The 16,197-nt window shown below is 42.7% G+C and overlaps 1 protein-coding gene across 1 annotated transcript in view; it reads left to right on the top strand.

The window, feature by feature from the left end:
* The first annotated feature begins 3,989 nt into the window (after positions 1-3,989).
* Positions 3,990-16,197, top strand: part of PLTP (phospholipid transfer protein) — a 38,541-nt gene continuing 26,333 nt past the window's right edge. Inside the window, exon 1 of the mRNA XM_083147898.1 lies at positions 3,990-4,145. The gene's annotated coding sequence lies outside the window, so the exon portion shown is untranslated. The remainder of the gene's footprint in view (positions 4,146-16,197) is intronic.

A 16,197-nucleotide genomic window follows, 5' to 3' on the forward strand; every position in this document is an offset into this window, starting at 1 on the left:
GGACTTTGACCGGCGCTGAGATGTTTCCTCCTCGCCGTCTCTGCACAGAATGATTTCTTGGCCAATCAGGAGCCGAGAAAGTCGGCTCCTGATTGGCCAGAAATCATTCTGAATACAGACGCCGAGGAAGCAACATCTCAGCGCATCTAGAGCAGAGATGTTACTTCCTCGGCGTCTCTAGTTAGATTTTAGATTTTTTATTTTGCCCATGCTGACCAGCCAGGGGGTTAATGCTTTGGCCGCGGGAGCTTATATAATAAGTTTCCCCCGGCTGTGGCATTACCCTGCTGGCTGGTTGTGTCCGGTGCTGGTTCTTAAAATACGGGGGACCCCTAGTCATTTTGTCCCCCGTATTTTGGGAACCAGCGCCGGACCTTGAGCCTGGTGCTGGTTTTATAAAATCCAGGGAACCCCAACTTGATTGTTCCTTTGATTTTATGATACCAGCACCGGCTTTTTGAGCCCGGGGCTGGTAATGCTTAGGAGGGGGACCGCACGCCAGTTTTTTATTTAAATTTCTTTTTTAACTATTTTTTTACAGCAGAAGCATGCACAGATCTCAATGATCTGTGCATGTTTCTGCCTAAATCGCCAGTCAGAAGCTGGTCTATTTTTTTTGCGATTTTTTTGAAGCTCCCATATGCGACTTTAGAACTCGCATCCTATTACATATGCGAGTTCTATAGTTTACTATGGGAAAACATCTGGATGCGATTTTCAGCGTGCCTGAAAATCGCATCTTTAAAATGTGCGATTTCGCGGTAAAAAATGCGATTTTTACCGCGACTCGCATCCTATTACATGTGCGATTTTTAGAAAAAAACTCTGCACAGTCTAAAAGTCTAAAAATCTAAGAAAAGTCTAAAAATCACACCCTATTACATATCGGCCAATGTTTCCCAATCCAACTCCATCCATCATTTTTCTATTGCATCCTAGACAATGATAGAATCTGATTGTTGCTATGAGCAACATCACCTCTTTTCAATTTTTAGAAGCTTTAATATATTTACTCCTAATTGTTTAATTGAGAAGGTGATCTTCATAGATCTCTCTAAAAGAGATTAACAACAATCTCATCAGGACATCCAATTTAGTAGCCTCAATGCAGCCAATCCAAGATAGAAAATGGTTCCCAAGATCATGTTAAATAATTCAGCTGTGCAAGCGGCGGGCGGCACTAAATCCACATGCAGCGTTGCCGCACCCGACTCCTGTCACTAAAAACTATCTGGCATTTTGGTTTCACTCCATATGAAGGTGACAACCAGATGCGGTCCACTTCCCCCACACCCGTGTGACACCACTGCTTGCAAATGTACTGTCCAAGTGATTCCGAAAATAAGTGAAGGTCTCCAAGTTTCCTAATAGAGTCCATCAGTGTCTGTGATGCCGAGAGAGAAGCTATAGGTGGACCATACTGTGATGACATTTTACACCACACATGTCTCACCTCTCTCACTCCTGCTGCTGATAGACACTTGCTGAGGTGTCTTCTCAGAATGATTGTGATCTGACTGTAATTGCACTCAAACATATGCCATCTAAAGAAAGGATAATTTCTTCCTTCTGCTCTAATAAACTCATGGTAAGTGGGAGTACTTTGCAGAGTAGCACTATGCATTCCAACTCTTTGGAATTAGAAATCTCAGCGACTAGAATGATGGGACTTGCATAGAATCATGGTTCATGATCATTATGGAATGTAGGACCTGCACATGTACGAATATGTGCATGTGCAGACCCTCTGTGCGAATGCCTTCAGCAAGTATCACACTCGCCACGGCATTTGCACGGGCAGGGTCCGACAGCAGGAGAACACCCAGCACTTTATGGGCGTCCCTATGAAAACGCTGGCCGTTCCCCTGGGAATGCAGGCAGGTTGATGCCTGCTGGAGGCGGCCAGCTGATGTCACATGACATCAGCACCCACCCCCTTGGCTATCTCCAGCGGCAATAAAAGTCAGGCTTTGATTACCGAATGGGAGACAATTCATTCCATCAGCGGCCATCGAAAGATTTCTATCCCCTTCACCAGCATGTGAGGGGATGTAATCTCGTACATGCAAGCGAAGGGATACGGCAGGGTGGGCGTTTGGCAGGACGGGCCTGACCTGTTCGCTAGGTTGCAAGTATACGGGAACAGGTCTGAATCAAGTGCATCAGACTTATTACTATAATATTATATTATATATTTATTATATTATGTTTCATTTACTATGGAACTGTAAATAAAAAAGTAAACAAAGCTACAAAAAAGTTCCTTGACCAATTTAACCAATTTATATTGGAAATATATGAATTCTAGATTGAAAATATATATTGTATTTCCTAAAACATTTTGTAGAGATGCATTATTCCCATATGTACAGTGGTGCTGTTTAGTATTATTAATTTACAGTATGTCACTACGGGGCCTATTTATCATCGGGGACTGGGTTGCTCATGAGAATTATTTATCCACCTTGCTCCAAGTAGCAGCGGTAGATACTAAGACAAAGGAATATTTCAACATTATCTCAAAGCGGGGAAATCAAATATCCCTGCTATCTCTATCAGCTCACCCTTTCGCTTTCCCCCTGACAACCCCTTTTTCTCTCATCCACTCTCTCTCCTACCATTATGGGGCATTGCTGGGACAAAGGCTTGGGGGGAGACCTTTCAAAATTTTGCTATGGGTCTCTAAAAGTTCTAGTTACCTCACTGACTGTAGCATTGCAAAATCTGACTCAGCAGTGTTATAGAGGGTACACACGGTGCTATATGCACAATTTTTCTATTCGATTTTGCTTCTAGAAGAGAATTTAATTAAAAAATTGCAGATTCGATCCCAATGTGCGCTCCCATGAAGTGTAAATCGAATAGAAAAATCGTCTTGTCAGACAAAACTATATTGTAAAGATCTGTAGTATATAGTCACATCGAATGCATTTTGCAAACCATTCGATTTGATTCCAATCGAATCGCAAGCAAATCATACCATGTGTATGACTGGGGGGGGGGGGGGATTTGACTGAACAGGGTCAAAGGATACAATTTCTCTTCCAAACTGCTTCCCATAGAAAGGAGTGTGATTTCAGCAACCACCGCCATCTGAAGATATTGGTAGCTCCCACAGGCAAACGCCGAAAACATATGGAAACAAGTGTTTCCTCATGAAGTGATGATGAATAGATCCCTATTTGAGAATAGTCCTAAACAGCAATGTTTACATACTGAGTACCAATGTTAAACAGCCATTTATTCTATGACAATGGCAGTCAGCGTAGTACTGCTTTGTCAGGAAACTAGTGTTACAATCTCCCTGTGGCAAAAAGTAGTAAGGAAAACCAATACAAAACTAGTGAGAACAGGAAACGAATGCAGATAGAGACAGGATCAGAACAGAGTAGTGTTGTTAGACAGCACTGCTAATCACTGCAGGCAGCGCTGATGGTGTAATGGTTAGCATTACTGCGTCACAGAACTGAGGTCATGGGTTCCATTCCCACCATGACCCTAACTGTGCAGAGTTTATATTTTCTCCCTGTGCTTGCATGGGTTTCCTCCCACAATCCAAAAATATACTGGTAGGTTAATTGGCTCCCAACAAAATTAATCCTAGAATGAATGTATGTACATGTGTTAGGGAATATAGATTGTAAGCTCCACTGGGGCAGGGACTGATGTGAATGTTTAAATATTCTCTGTAAAGCGCTGCGGAATATGCTCTATATAAATAACTCGTAATAAATAAATAAATTGTGATGCTCAAATGTACAGGTAATTTGTATTATCTTGTTGTGTTCCCTCCGTTACTAGAGTGCTCGTCACTGTGTTTTGCTATGCCTTATTCTTCTGTAAGTAGTTTTTGGGGACTCCTGTGGTTTTGCAATGTATGTTTGTATTTAATGTCTTTCATGTTGTGTTTTTTTTCCTGCTCAAGTCTTTTACATGATATGCCGCAGCCTCAGGGTCTGTTCTGTGTCCAGCTGTGTGGTCTGTGGGAAGGAGGAGGGGCTGTGCCTGGTGTGTGTGTGTGTGTGTGTGTGTATGAATGTGTGTGAATGTGTGCTCTTTATAAATCTCTGCAGGCGACTCTCTAGTCTAGTAACAGAAAAGGAACTGCACAGCATCAGAAGACTGCAAGTGAGCACTGGGACAAGGTGAGTGTGAGCAGAATACTATGGACGTGTGCAGGAGAATATTCATTTACACTTTATTTTTAAATTAGATTTAAATAGATATATTGTATATTTCTGTTTCTTTACTGAAACAATTCCAAGGAGTTACTGGTTTTATTGTGTGGTTTGTATCCAGCAAATGTACTTTTCCTTAATCAGAATAAATGTATCAAATGGGATTCCTACTCAAGCAGATATAGTAAATATATTCCCAGCCAATAGATTCAATATATAATGTTGAAATCTTAAAATGTTGACCTTGATTTAGCACAGACCCCCATGCATACTGTATTCTAATGTCACATTCACATACCCAATATCAATTCCTTTCTTAAACAAACCCCAACTCTTCAATGAATGGTCAATCCTATTATTTGGAAGGTGTCGTTCCAACGGCGTTTAAATGCTGGCAATGGCACCCATTTTACTAGATTTGGCACCATTTTCAGACCTAAATTTGCTCAAATTTGCTTGCATCCCTATGAAGCAGTGAGAATTTGTCGGCGAATTCCGTCCGCTGCAACATGCGTCCTGTGCAAAGATGATTTGCACATGGGAATCATCTGCGGCTAATAGGATCGACCCCAGTGAAGGAATTAATAAATTAAAGGGCATATTTCTATTCCTAAAGAGCTGTCTCAACTAAATCTACATCATAATATCTTCAGTGATACTGACTATATATGAGGTTATGGGTTTGATTCCCACCATGGCCCAAACTGTGCAGAGTTTGTATATTCTCCCTGTACTTGCATTGGTTTCCTCTGGGTACTCCGATTTCCTCCCACAATCCAAAAATATACTGTTAGGTTAATTGGCTCCCAACAAATTAACGCCTGAATGTCTGTGTGCGCATGTACATGTGGTAGAGAATATAGATTGTAAGCTCCATTGGGGCAGGGACTGATGTGAATGCTCAAATATTCTCTGTAAAGCGCTGCGGAATATGTGTGCGCTATATAAGAAACTGTTAATAAATAAATAAAATAATATATATATATATATATATATATATATATATATATATACAGAATAAGCGGCCAATACACTGCTTCACAAAAGTAGTACAATCTCATTTTGCTATAGTTATTTCCTTGACAGTTAGTTAATAAAGTATATGCACTTTTTAATTAGAATATTTTTTTCAATTATCTTTAGTCCGCTGACTCATCAGAACTCTATTTCAGAGTTTCAGGTTTATTTTTCTTAAGAGCCAATTGCAAGATACCATTTACAACATAATTCACTTATGTTCCAAAGCAGAGTACATTCTAGTTCCCGGTGGGTCTTTTCATAGAAACATATCTACATTTGCAAGATCAGGTGATGAGAAATGAAATAACTGGAACGTTACTTATCAATTGATCATCAGCACACAGTTGGGGTAACCTGATAAGAGGCACTAGGCAGTAATGCTGATGATTATTATTCATTTTATTACAAACAAGTTAATGGACTAGTCTCTAAAATTAGGATAAGATAAGGTCCATACACACTGGCCGACTATGCCAATCATCGCTGCGGGGATAGCCGCTCAGTGCATACACAATGAGCGGCTTTCCCTCTGCCCGGTGCCGACGGAGGGGGGAAGATGGCGTTGCATAGCGCAAAGCCATCCTCAATGCCGCTCATCTGCTGGTATAACCAGCAGATGAGTGGCTTTCCCGGCGATGATGTGGAAGCACACAGCAGCTCTCGCCGCTCATTGCTGGGGCATACACACTGGGCGGCTTTGAGCTAAAAGCCGCTCAAACAAGCTGTTTTGAGCGGCTTTCAGCTCAAAGTCGCCCTTAGAGAAACTAAACCTGAAATCAGTTAAATAAACTTTCTTCAAACATTATATTAGGCGATTAGTGTTGTGAGGTTTGTATTAACTGCCCTTGCCATGCTAGTAATAGTCCCAATGATGTAAGCCATACTTACATGCTTGGGATAAGCATATTGGGGTGTGGTATGGGACTCCGACAGTCGGGATCCTGACAGTCATTATCCCGACGTTGGAGTCAGACAGCATGGCGAGTGCAAAAAAGCCCCTTGCGGGCTCGCTGCGCTCGCCACGCTGCGCTCGCCACGCTGCGGGCACAGTGGCTCGCCACGCGAGCCACCTATTCTAGTCTCCCTCTATGGGAGTCGTGGACCCCCACGAGGGAAAATAGTGGGTGGCCGTCGGTCACCCGGCTGCCGGCGTTTTGACAGTCGGGATGCCAACGTCGGGTAAATGACTGTCGGGATCCCAACTGTCGGGAACCCATCCGGCACCCGCATATTGATATCCTTACAAAAAAATAAGGATCAAATGGTTTGAGGTAACATGTTTAAAAAAAAGGGGCAGACTAGATGGCCAAGTGGTTCTTATCTGCCGTCAAATTCTATGTTTCTATGTTTCTATGTTACATACTTTATCAGTATGTTTTGGAGACTCCAACATTTCAAGATGCTCTGCCCGACTCCAGATAGAGTAGACAGCCTCCTGCATAGCTTCCCTGGAGAACTATATGTTCAAAAGTCTTGATGTTGCAATCTGCATCAGTTGCATTATTGTGGCACCTTCCCATATGGTACAAAGTTGCATTTTGCAGCAGGGCACAGTGGGGGGCCAAGATGGCAAGATCTGCGCCAACACACAACCTGTACTATGAACCTGTACCTACTCTGCTGGCAGAGAGCTGAAGAAAAACTGTTTGTATGTGGTAAGTGGATTGGTCTTGTCCACAAACACACTTTCTGATAAGTGCTTGCTTCACATCAATTTTCAGTTAACTATATTGATCACAAACCTTGCAGTGGCAAACACAGGACTTTAGAGGGGGATTTCCAAATGTAATCCAAAATCTCCTACTCTGCATAGGAGTAAGAAATGGAATCTGGGGGAATGGTAAAAGCCCTAAAAATTGGTATTTTTATGCACTGGATACTGTATGAAATAGATCATTAATATTCAACAGCACAGATGGTCTATAGCAGGGGTCCTCAAACTATTTTGCTCTGGGACCCCATCAGATAACAATAATGACAGGACCCCAGCAAGTTACCGCAGAAGGTCATCCTATCACATGTGTAGTCAGCAGACAGCACATACATGGCAGCATTGTGGAGGCACAAAATGATGGGAGGAGTCTAAAATAACAGATAATTCAACAGATTTTTCAGACTCCTTGAATAACGGACTGAGATTAGAAAAGTCATCAGCCTGATGGTCAGCAACATGGAGTCGCGACCTCATGATGAGAAGGTCGGGACCCACTTTCGGGTCAGGACCCACAGTTTGAGAACCGCTGGTCTATAGCATAGGCTATATAAAAATATGTGGTCAGGAAAATGTTAAACATATCATAATAAATAAATACACAAACATTATAGAACCAGTACTGCACTTTCTAAGCTCACAATCTCCCACTATATAGTAAGGCTCCTGTCTCTGCCACCTGACAGCTGCTCTCCAATACGATGTTTGAAGGCTCAGATCCACACATAAAGTAAATGTGTTAGAAGAAGCAATGTACAGCAGCTCTACTCTGTCCCTTACACTGCATGATGTGGTGGTAACTCTGCATTTGCCTATGCATTGTGGTACAGAAATGTGCTCATTAAGAACATTATACACTATGGTATGGGAAAGCTTTAAGACGCATGTCTAGAACTCTGTGTGGACAAAGTTCAGCTAGCACTAATGCGATATCTCAACCTGCTATCGGGAGTAAAGTGATCCCACTTATTGACCTGAAAAAGCCGCATATTTTTCAACCTATCCTATTTGAAAATAGAGAAAATACAGTAGGTGTGTTAAACAGTGAAAATTGCAAGTGAAAATCAGCTTGTACTTGGCACAAAATAGGATATTGGGGACTTAAAATGTGTAAAATGGCTGCATTATGGATTTTTTCTTTTAAACACTCAAAAAAGTCAAACTTCTGTTTTAAAAAGAAATGCTCTCATAAAATTTAGGGCACAGGAGAATGGGAATAAGTTTATATTTGAGTCAAAGGCGCTTTCAAAAACCTTGCAAAAACAACAGACCTTAAAAACCTTGTCCCTATCAAGAGGCACCCCTATACATTCTACAACGATTTCAATCATTTTGCACTTTTTCATCCCAAAACTGACATCTCACTATTGGCTAATAAAAATAATTAAAAACTTCAAAGTGCCTAATTAGTCATTAAGGGGGGTGGCCAAAGGTTTCTGAACCAAGTCCCGACATTTTAACCCCAAACTAGGGAGTCTCCCCAACTTTTCACCTGCTCAGAAAGGAGAACTAACTCGAAAAAAACCTTATGGAGAATTATCGCATGCCTATAATAGGATGGGTTGGGATCATTGGGTCAACCTAATGATGGTCGACACCATTGGGTCGACATATTGCAAGGTCGACAGGTGTCTAGGTTGACATGGGACATGGTCGACAATTGTCTAGGTTGACACATGCGTTAGGTCGACATGGGTTAGGTCAACAGTCAAAAGGTTGACATGGGTTTTTTCACAGTTTTTGACCCTATTGTCGACACAATTGACGTGGACACTTTTTTAAGTACACCGCGTCCCCTCGCATGGCTTGCTGCACTCCCCATACTTTGGTTTTATTCTCCTACCATGCCCTATTGGATGGTAGGGAATGAAATACCGCCTGTCGGCACGTCGGCTAAAAAACTGTGAAAAACCCCATGTCGACCTTTTCACTGTCGACCTAACCCATGTCAACCTAACACATTTGTCGACCTAGACACATGTCGACCTCGTCTCATGTCGACCTAGACACCTAGATGGTTGTTGATGATGATGATAATAATAATAATAATTAATTATTAATAATAATTAGAGATGTGCAGGCTCTGGTTTACTCTGATTTCAAAGCAGGATCTTAATGGCTATCAACTGTCAACAACTGTCATGTGATTTGGGACAGCCAATAAGATCCTGCTTTGAAATCAGAGTAAATCAGAGTAAATCAGAGCCTGCACATCTCTAATAATAATAATAATAATAATAATAATAATAATAAGTGACAACTAATTAGAATTAATTTCTAATAGGACATACACACGGTTCAATGTAGTGTGGCCCTGCGGCATCAAAATAGACTGTGCAGGCAAGACTATAGAACAGATCTGTACTGTATAGTCTAAATCAAATGTGTGCACAGCACTGTGCGATTCAATCGAATAGGGATTGAATAGAAAGTAAAGCGCACCGTGTGTAGACTACTTACGTTGTATGTTATAGTTAGTCTTCGAAATTAATATAGATCATTTTAGGGGGATGTAATAGAAGGAAGAGAAGGAAGTGTGAGACTTTGTACAAGTTCTCTCCTTTTTATTTTTTTTAAAGCGAAACCATTCACACAGCAATACCAACCTGGTTTTGCCAAATACATGTTTGCTGCTTTAAAAACATGGGAAAACTTGCACAAAGCATACCTCCCAACTTTTGAAGTTCTGCAAGCGGGACGATGCTCCGGCACGCCGGAGGCGAACCGAAATTTTAGGGGGCGTGGCCTAATTTGGGGCGTGGCCTATACTTGCAGCTCTCCCGCGAGGCCACGCCCCCATTTTGCCGCTATGGGGGCATGACCCAGAGGCTCTGTGAGCCTCTAGCCATGCCCCCAGTCCCCTGGCTGCGGGAATAGATGCTGTGCGCATGCGCACAGCGTTTATTCCCCGCTGCTTAGCAGCTGACAGGGGGGACTCCCAACAGCCCCCCCACACCGCGGGACACTGCCGCCCGCGGGTGGGACATCGGGACAGGCCCTGACAATCGGGACTGTCCCGATAAAATCGGGACTGTTGGGAGGTATGCACAAAGTTTTACTCCTTCTCACAGGCTATTACATCCCTCCTAATACATACCTCCCAACTTTTCATGTGAAGAAATAGGGACACTCGCGCAGCGAAGCCGCGCGAGCGCCCGAAAAGGGGGCGTGGCGTATGCAAATGAGGGCGCGGCTTATGCTAATTAGCCGCGACCTCATTTTCATACGAGAATAGACGCTGTGCGCATGCGCACAGCGTCTATTCTACTACATTGGGGGGTCTCCCAACTGCCACCCCCCCGCAGCGGGACAATGCCTGCCGCGGGTGGGACGTCGGGACAGGACCCGAAAATCGGGACTGTCCCGACGGAATCGTGACAGTTGGGAGGTATGCTAATATGATTAATAAACATATTATCATTAGCCACAGACCCTTCTGTACTTGCTGTCCTGCCTTGTGCATAGCATAAAGAACTCATTAAAATGTATGCTGTCATGTCCTACAGGTTACAACGTGCTTAAGACACCACTTAAAAAGACTAATCCATAACATAACTTACTCTGAGTGAGTGATTTCAGTGAACAGAACTACACTCATATCAGATGTGTCTCACAGTGGAATCTGCTTCGTGGCACTGTAATTTAGCCGTGGGAAAATGAATGCACTGGTGTTAGAACCTGTGACAGATTGTGACAGCAGTTTGAGGTAGTCAGGGCATCCGTTTCCAGGTAGAAATTAGGTCACCCATGAAACATCTGCTCTTATGCTCTTCCACTGACTTTCAAATATTGTCAGTTAGAACACAGAATAATTTCATATCTTATATTTATCATTAATTCCGAGTTAGTTAAACTGAATGAATTTAGTACATTGGTATGTTTATTTTGTGTGTTAATAGAGTGGTAAGTGCTAACTGACTACTTTTTTTTACAAGACCCATCCTTTCAGTTGTGCACTGATGTAATATACTAGGGCAGTGGTTCCCAAACTGTGTGCCGTGGCTCCCTGGGGTGCCTTGGGACACTTGCAGGGGTGCCTCAGGTTGGTGGTCCAGGACCAATTCAAATTATTTATAGTTAATTGCTTATGGGCAAAACCAGTGCTGGTGGCTGCCAATCATAAAATGTGTACAAACAGAAGCAAATCCTGCCCTTTACCACATAACTGACCAGAAGGGTGGCATATAAACCCAATCTACTTAATGTTATATTTATTCTGCTTTTTTTCCTTTGGCCTAGGGGTGCCATGAAAAAATTCTGATACTCTAGGGGTGCCGTGATTCAAAAAGATTGGGGACCCCTGTACTAGGGTGATATCGCATACAATCCTTCCGTTTTGACCGCATCAGTGTGATAAAACAAAAGAATGTATGCATGAATAATGGGTACCCCGACGCGATGTTGCATTGAAAAATATTATGTACTGCACAGAATGTTTATCGAATTGCATGACCGATCACATGTGCTTTTTAACTACATGCAATCACTCGAATGCAATCAGCGGTGGGTTCAGGGAGCGGGGGCCAGAATGCGTGTGGCGGTGGATCGGGGACTGAGGCACTGGCGGCAGTAAAGTGGGCACCATATCGCTGGTGGCGGTGGGTAGGGTACCAAAGTGGTGTTGCACAGGTCTGTGAAGGAGCGCTGGTGGCGGCAGGGCTCAGCAGTTTTGAAAAAAACTATTTAACACACTGGGCAGCCTCCTGATTGGCTGAGAGAGAGGGCTGCCCAGTGTTTTAAATATTTTTTTCAAATTCTGCCGCCGCTGAGCCCCGCAGCCACCTGCACTCCTTCATGGTGCTGCCCCACTAGACTGCTGCCAGCCCTCCTCCAGCACCTGATGTGACTGCAAATGGCATGCAACATCGGGTTCTGGAAGAAACAAGATTGGGCACCTCAAGCAGAATGGACTGGGTCTAGTATAGATGATTTTATCAGTGCAGATGGGAGGTGTACCCTTTAAATGACTTCACACTGAATGTCAGGGCAGACATGGAGTATGTGTGAAAGGGGTTCTTCAAACTAGAACCTGGGTTAAATCGTGTTGAAAAATCCAGGTCTGAGTAGTGTATTTGCTGGGCATATGTTTGAAAGGGGTATTAGAGTGTTACTTTACAGAGACCACAGTGTGCATTAATGTGGCATCAGTAACAGTTCAGTCTAACAGTCTAGAGAAAATGCATGTGGACAACAGCCAAGAATACCTACAGATGACTGGCAGCTGGGATGCCAACAGTCAGCATACCTAGTGTTCATTCTAGCACTCGCCATCTTTGAAAACCCATGCAGTTCCTCTTCCCTGCCTATGCTTCTAGCAGTGTGGTCTGTATATCAGCACTGATATGCAAACCAGACCTGTGCTAGAAACACCACAGCAGACAGCGACACCCCAGGCAGGGAACAGGAACTGCATGGGTTTTCAAAGATGGCGGGTGCTAGAATGAGCAGTTATACCGATGCCGGCATCTTGGTAGAGGGAATCCTGACAAGGGTCTGGTAAGTATTTTACATCTTGAGCCTGATTCCGCATGGATCACAAATCTAGTGATTATCAAACAACTTTGCATGGGCTGAAAATTAGAACACCTAACAGTCACAGTTTACCTGACAGAAAGCCAGCGTTTATGTCCGGAAACAAAGCCTCAGACTTACTCAGATGGAAAGTACTTTGACATTTCGTGTTTTGCTAATGGATCTGCGAATGCATTGCAATTTTGCGTTTATTGTTTATTTCTGGATTGCGGCTTTATGCCTGCAGTCATCTGCTTTTTCTCTAATTAGCAATCCATCCTGAATCAGTCACCCGATCAGCAGTTTTGTTGGTTATTATATGGAAAGGTTCTGTTATTGACATTGTGGTTTTTTTCTCTACATAACAAAGACCTGGAGTAACTGTGAGACACCCCCCACCTATGGGACCTCATATAACCACTCAGCTACGCTGGCAGCTCATCAGAGAATGTAACTTTTATCACAGAGCAAAGGCCTTAGCCAAGTTCTGCTTTATTTTTTTCTTATTAGTGTTTTGACTCCAGAAACAAAGACCTTGAGTTCCTTACTCAGATAATATCCATACTTGGGAACAGCAAACAATATTTTGCAGAATGTTTCTGGTTGAATGAACATATGTGTATCATGCAAAATATGTAATAAACACCAAAAAATGTTTATGCATTTTTTTTTTTTTTTATTAAGTTATTTTTAGTGGCTAAGTTTTGTAAATAGGTGTTATTTTATTGTTATACTCTGGAAATCACTTTGAAGGGGCACTGTGCTGAATAGTCATTTAATGGTTAGTTCTCCCCCTCATGCCGATATCCATTTCCCTCTGATTAATGATCGTGGTTAATTGTATTGCCCCTTAAATTACCAGTAAAAAAATCAATGGGTGTATTTTCCCAATGTGTCATCTGAATCAGGACCTTGGAGCACATTGCTTGCAATTCTGCCCTCCCAACTACAGATTAATCACGCAGCATTTGAGGTGAGCTTCAATATCAAATGGCATAGTGTTTAAGAATAACTGATTGATCATTGTAGGCCCAAGCATACAGCCATTTTGTTTTTTGTAATATGAATAATGTTTTTCCTCTATACATTAGTAAATACTATATGTGCCTCATTTGTAGCAAATAAACATAGAGCCTGCAGATAATAATAAAATGTTTCCCCTTTCTGGCTATTGTATTTAAATGTGGATATACTTATACTAATATATATTCATACTGACTGGTATATATATATATATATATATATATATATATATATATATACACTATATATATATATATATATATATATATATATATATACAGTGGTCGAAGTGGGGCGGTATACGGGGGTATGCCATACCGCCACTTTAATTTGATCTCTGATCACTCAGCAGCGCATATTGTGCTTTTGTAATACCCCTGTACAACGGGGCAGTCTGGCAGGGGACGTTGATGGACAGGGGGGTGTCCGAAGGTGCGCACTATATTCACTCTTTACTTTTCCATACCCCCACTTCAAAATTTCCATACCCCCACTTCAAAATTTCCACTTCGACCACTGTATATATATATATATATATATATATATATATATACATATACATATACATACACACACAGCCCCCGTTTTCAAGGTGCAGAATGTTATGCACCTTGAAAATGGTGCACTCCCATGTACTGTTACAACAGACTCTGGTGCCCATCCAAAGCATATATATAGTTTGTAGATTGTTTGGCACTCTTGAAGATACAGCAGCAGCCCTGGGTGCCCTCAACAGCAATAATATGGACACAAATTCTTCCCAAAAGAAAAATAGCGGCACTCACCGGACTTGTATAAATAATTGTAGTAGTTTGTAGGATAAATGAGATGGGTATAGTCAGTGACACTGACTATACCCATCTCATTTATCCTATAAACTACTAAAAATATTTGTAATATCACTTTCAATTCAAAGGTTCACGACCCACAAAAGCTGAGTCCCCACTATCTAAATGAATTATATCCCCCCCTTCATGACATCTCATGAATGATATTTTAGCAGCTGGCGCTGGTGGCAGTGTGGCACCAATGAGAGATTATAGATGATTTTATGGCTTCTCTCTTCCTTGTACAGGAAATTCCATATATCATGTTAGCGGCATCTCTAATACCGCAGAAATCCCATACCCTCCTATATGGTTTCATATAATATAGCTCTATGAATTTTCTCAAGGAAGCTTTACTAGATTTCCAGTTGCACAGTCCTTACTAAACGGCAAGCTTCTTGGGCTGGGTCTAATTAATGAGGGGTATGAAACAGTGCTGGCATAATATGGGCTGGCATTATATGGGTGTATGCATGTTTTGATTTGTAGGAGTCTTGTTCTTGGATGTAATTACTGTGTGTTCCTGCACACCCACTGTGTTGGTCTTTACCCACATAAATGCCATTGTAGAACTATAAAGTGTACAGTCTATAAAGAGCTAACCATACCCAGGGTGTAGTCTGTGGCTGTATAGTATGAGTGGTTTATATCTCCTGTAATTAGCTCCAATTTATTGGGATTGCCCGCACTAACTTTACACATATAATGACAGGGGTAGATGCAACTAGTATATGATGTGGTGTCCTACAACCCTCATGATGTGTCGGAGACCTGAAATGGGTTTCTACGCCAGTGAACTTTTGCCAGCAGACAATTATCAAAGAGAGTACAGGAAAACGTAGCATGGAAATGTTGACTTGCTTGCTGAGCAATTTTAAAGTTTGTTTTTACAGGGGAATCGTCAGATCACGAGGATCCAACATCTGGTAATAACACTTGTTTACTGACTTTTATCTGACCACAACTGCTGAAGTAACAACAGTGGGAATTGTGAACCCATGATCAAGCATCCCATCTGTCTGATACTGATCACAGCAGAGGACTGGGTTGGGATGTCTTGACAAACCGCCTCAATGTAATAAAGGGCCATATGTATCAAGCTTCAAAAAGTGATAAAGTGGAGAGTGATAAACAGAGCAATAGAAATATTGGCGCCTCAAACACTTATATCTCTGGGGCCCCCCTACCTCCCCAAATACCCTCAACCCCCCCCCCCCCCCCTTCTATGTGACACAGTAACAGAATTATACAAACCAAATACATTACAGCTGGCACTCTGCCCCTCACCTTGATCCTCTGCAGTTAGAACACATAGCTTTCGTCCCTGCTGCAGCTTCTTGCCAATGCTAGCCATCAGGATCAGGCAGTTCTCCCCAGTTCCAAACTGCAATAAATTCAGCTCCGAGGAGCTGAAATTGGACATTGCTTATACTCATGGGACCACAGCTTCTCCCCCAGCTCAGCTGAACCAGCTCCCTACTGCTCTTCACCGGCTCCCCTCTCCACTCAGCTGTTCACTGCACACTCTTCCGCTCAGCTCTTCACCTGCCTCCCCTCTCCGCTTGGCTCTTCAACAACCCCTCTCTCCATTCAGCTCTTCAGCCCCCGCTCCCTGAGACTCCATTTAGCTGCCTGCTTGTTCAGCATAAGAGTGTATGATATTGCTGTACTTCTCTCCTTCTCTGGCACTCCTGGACAGTCACTGCATAGAGGGGAGCTGACAGGCGGCTGTGGGCAAACAACAGCAGCCGAACGGCCGGCGGTGCACAATATGATCTGGGGCCCCTCAGATTGCTGAGGCTCATCATAACTGTCCCCCTTGACCCCCCACCTGTCACGTTACCGGGGTTTTTTACTGCATTGTGGAATGCGCTAAAGCCCCACCGCCAGGTTACCGTGACAGGGGGCATCGCCAACAAAAGCTGGC

This window comes from Crinia signifera, chromosome 6 (genome assembly GCF_055691185.1).
Source record: "Crinia signifera chromosome 6, ASM5569118v1, whole genome shotgun sequence".
Classification (NCBI taxonomy): domain Eukaryota; kingdom Metazoa; phylum Chordata; class Amphibia; order Anura; family Myobatrachidae; genus Crinia; species Crinia signifera.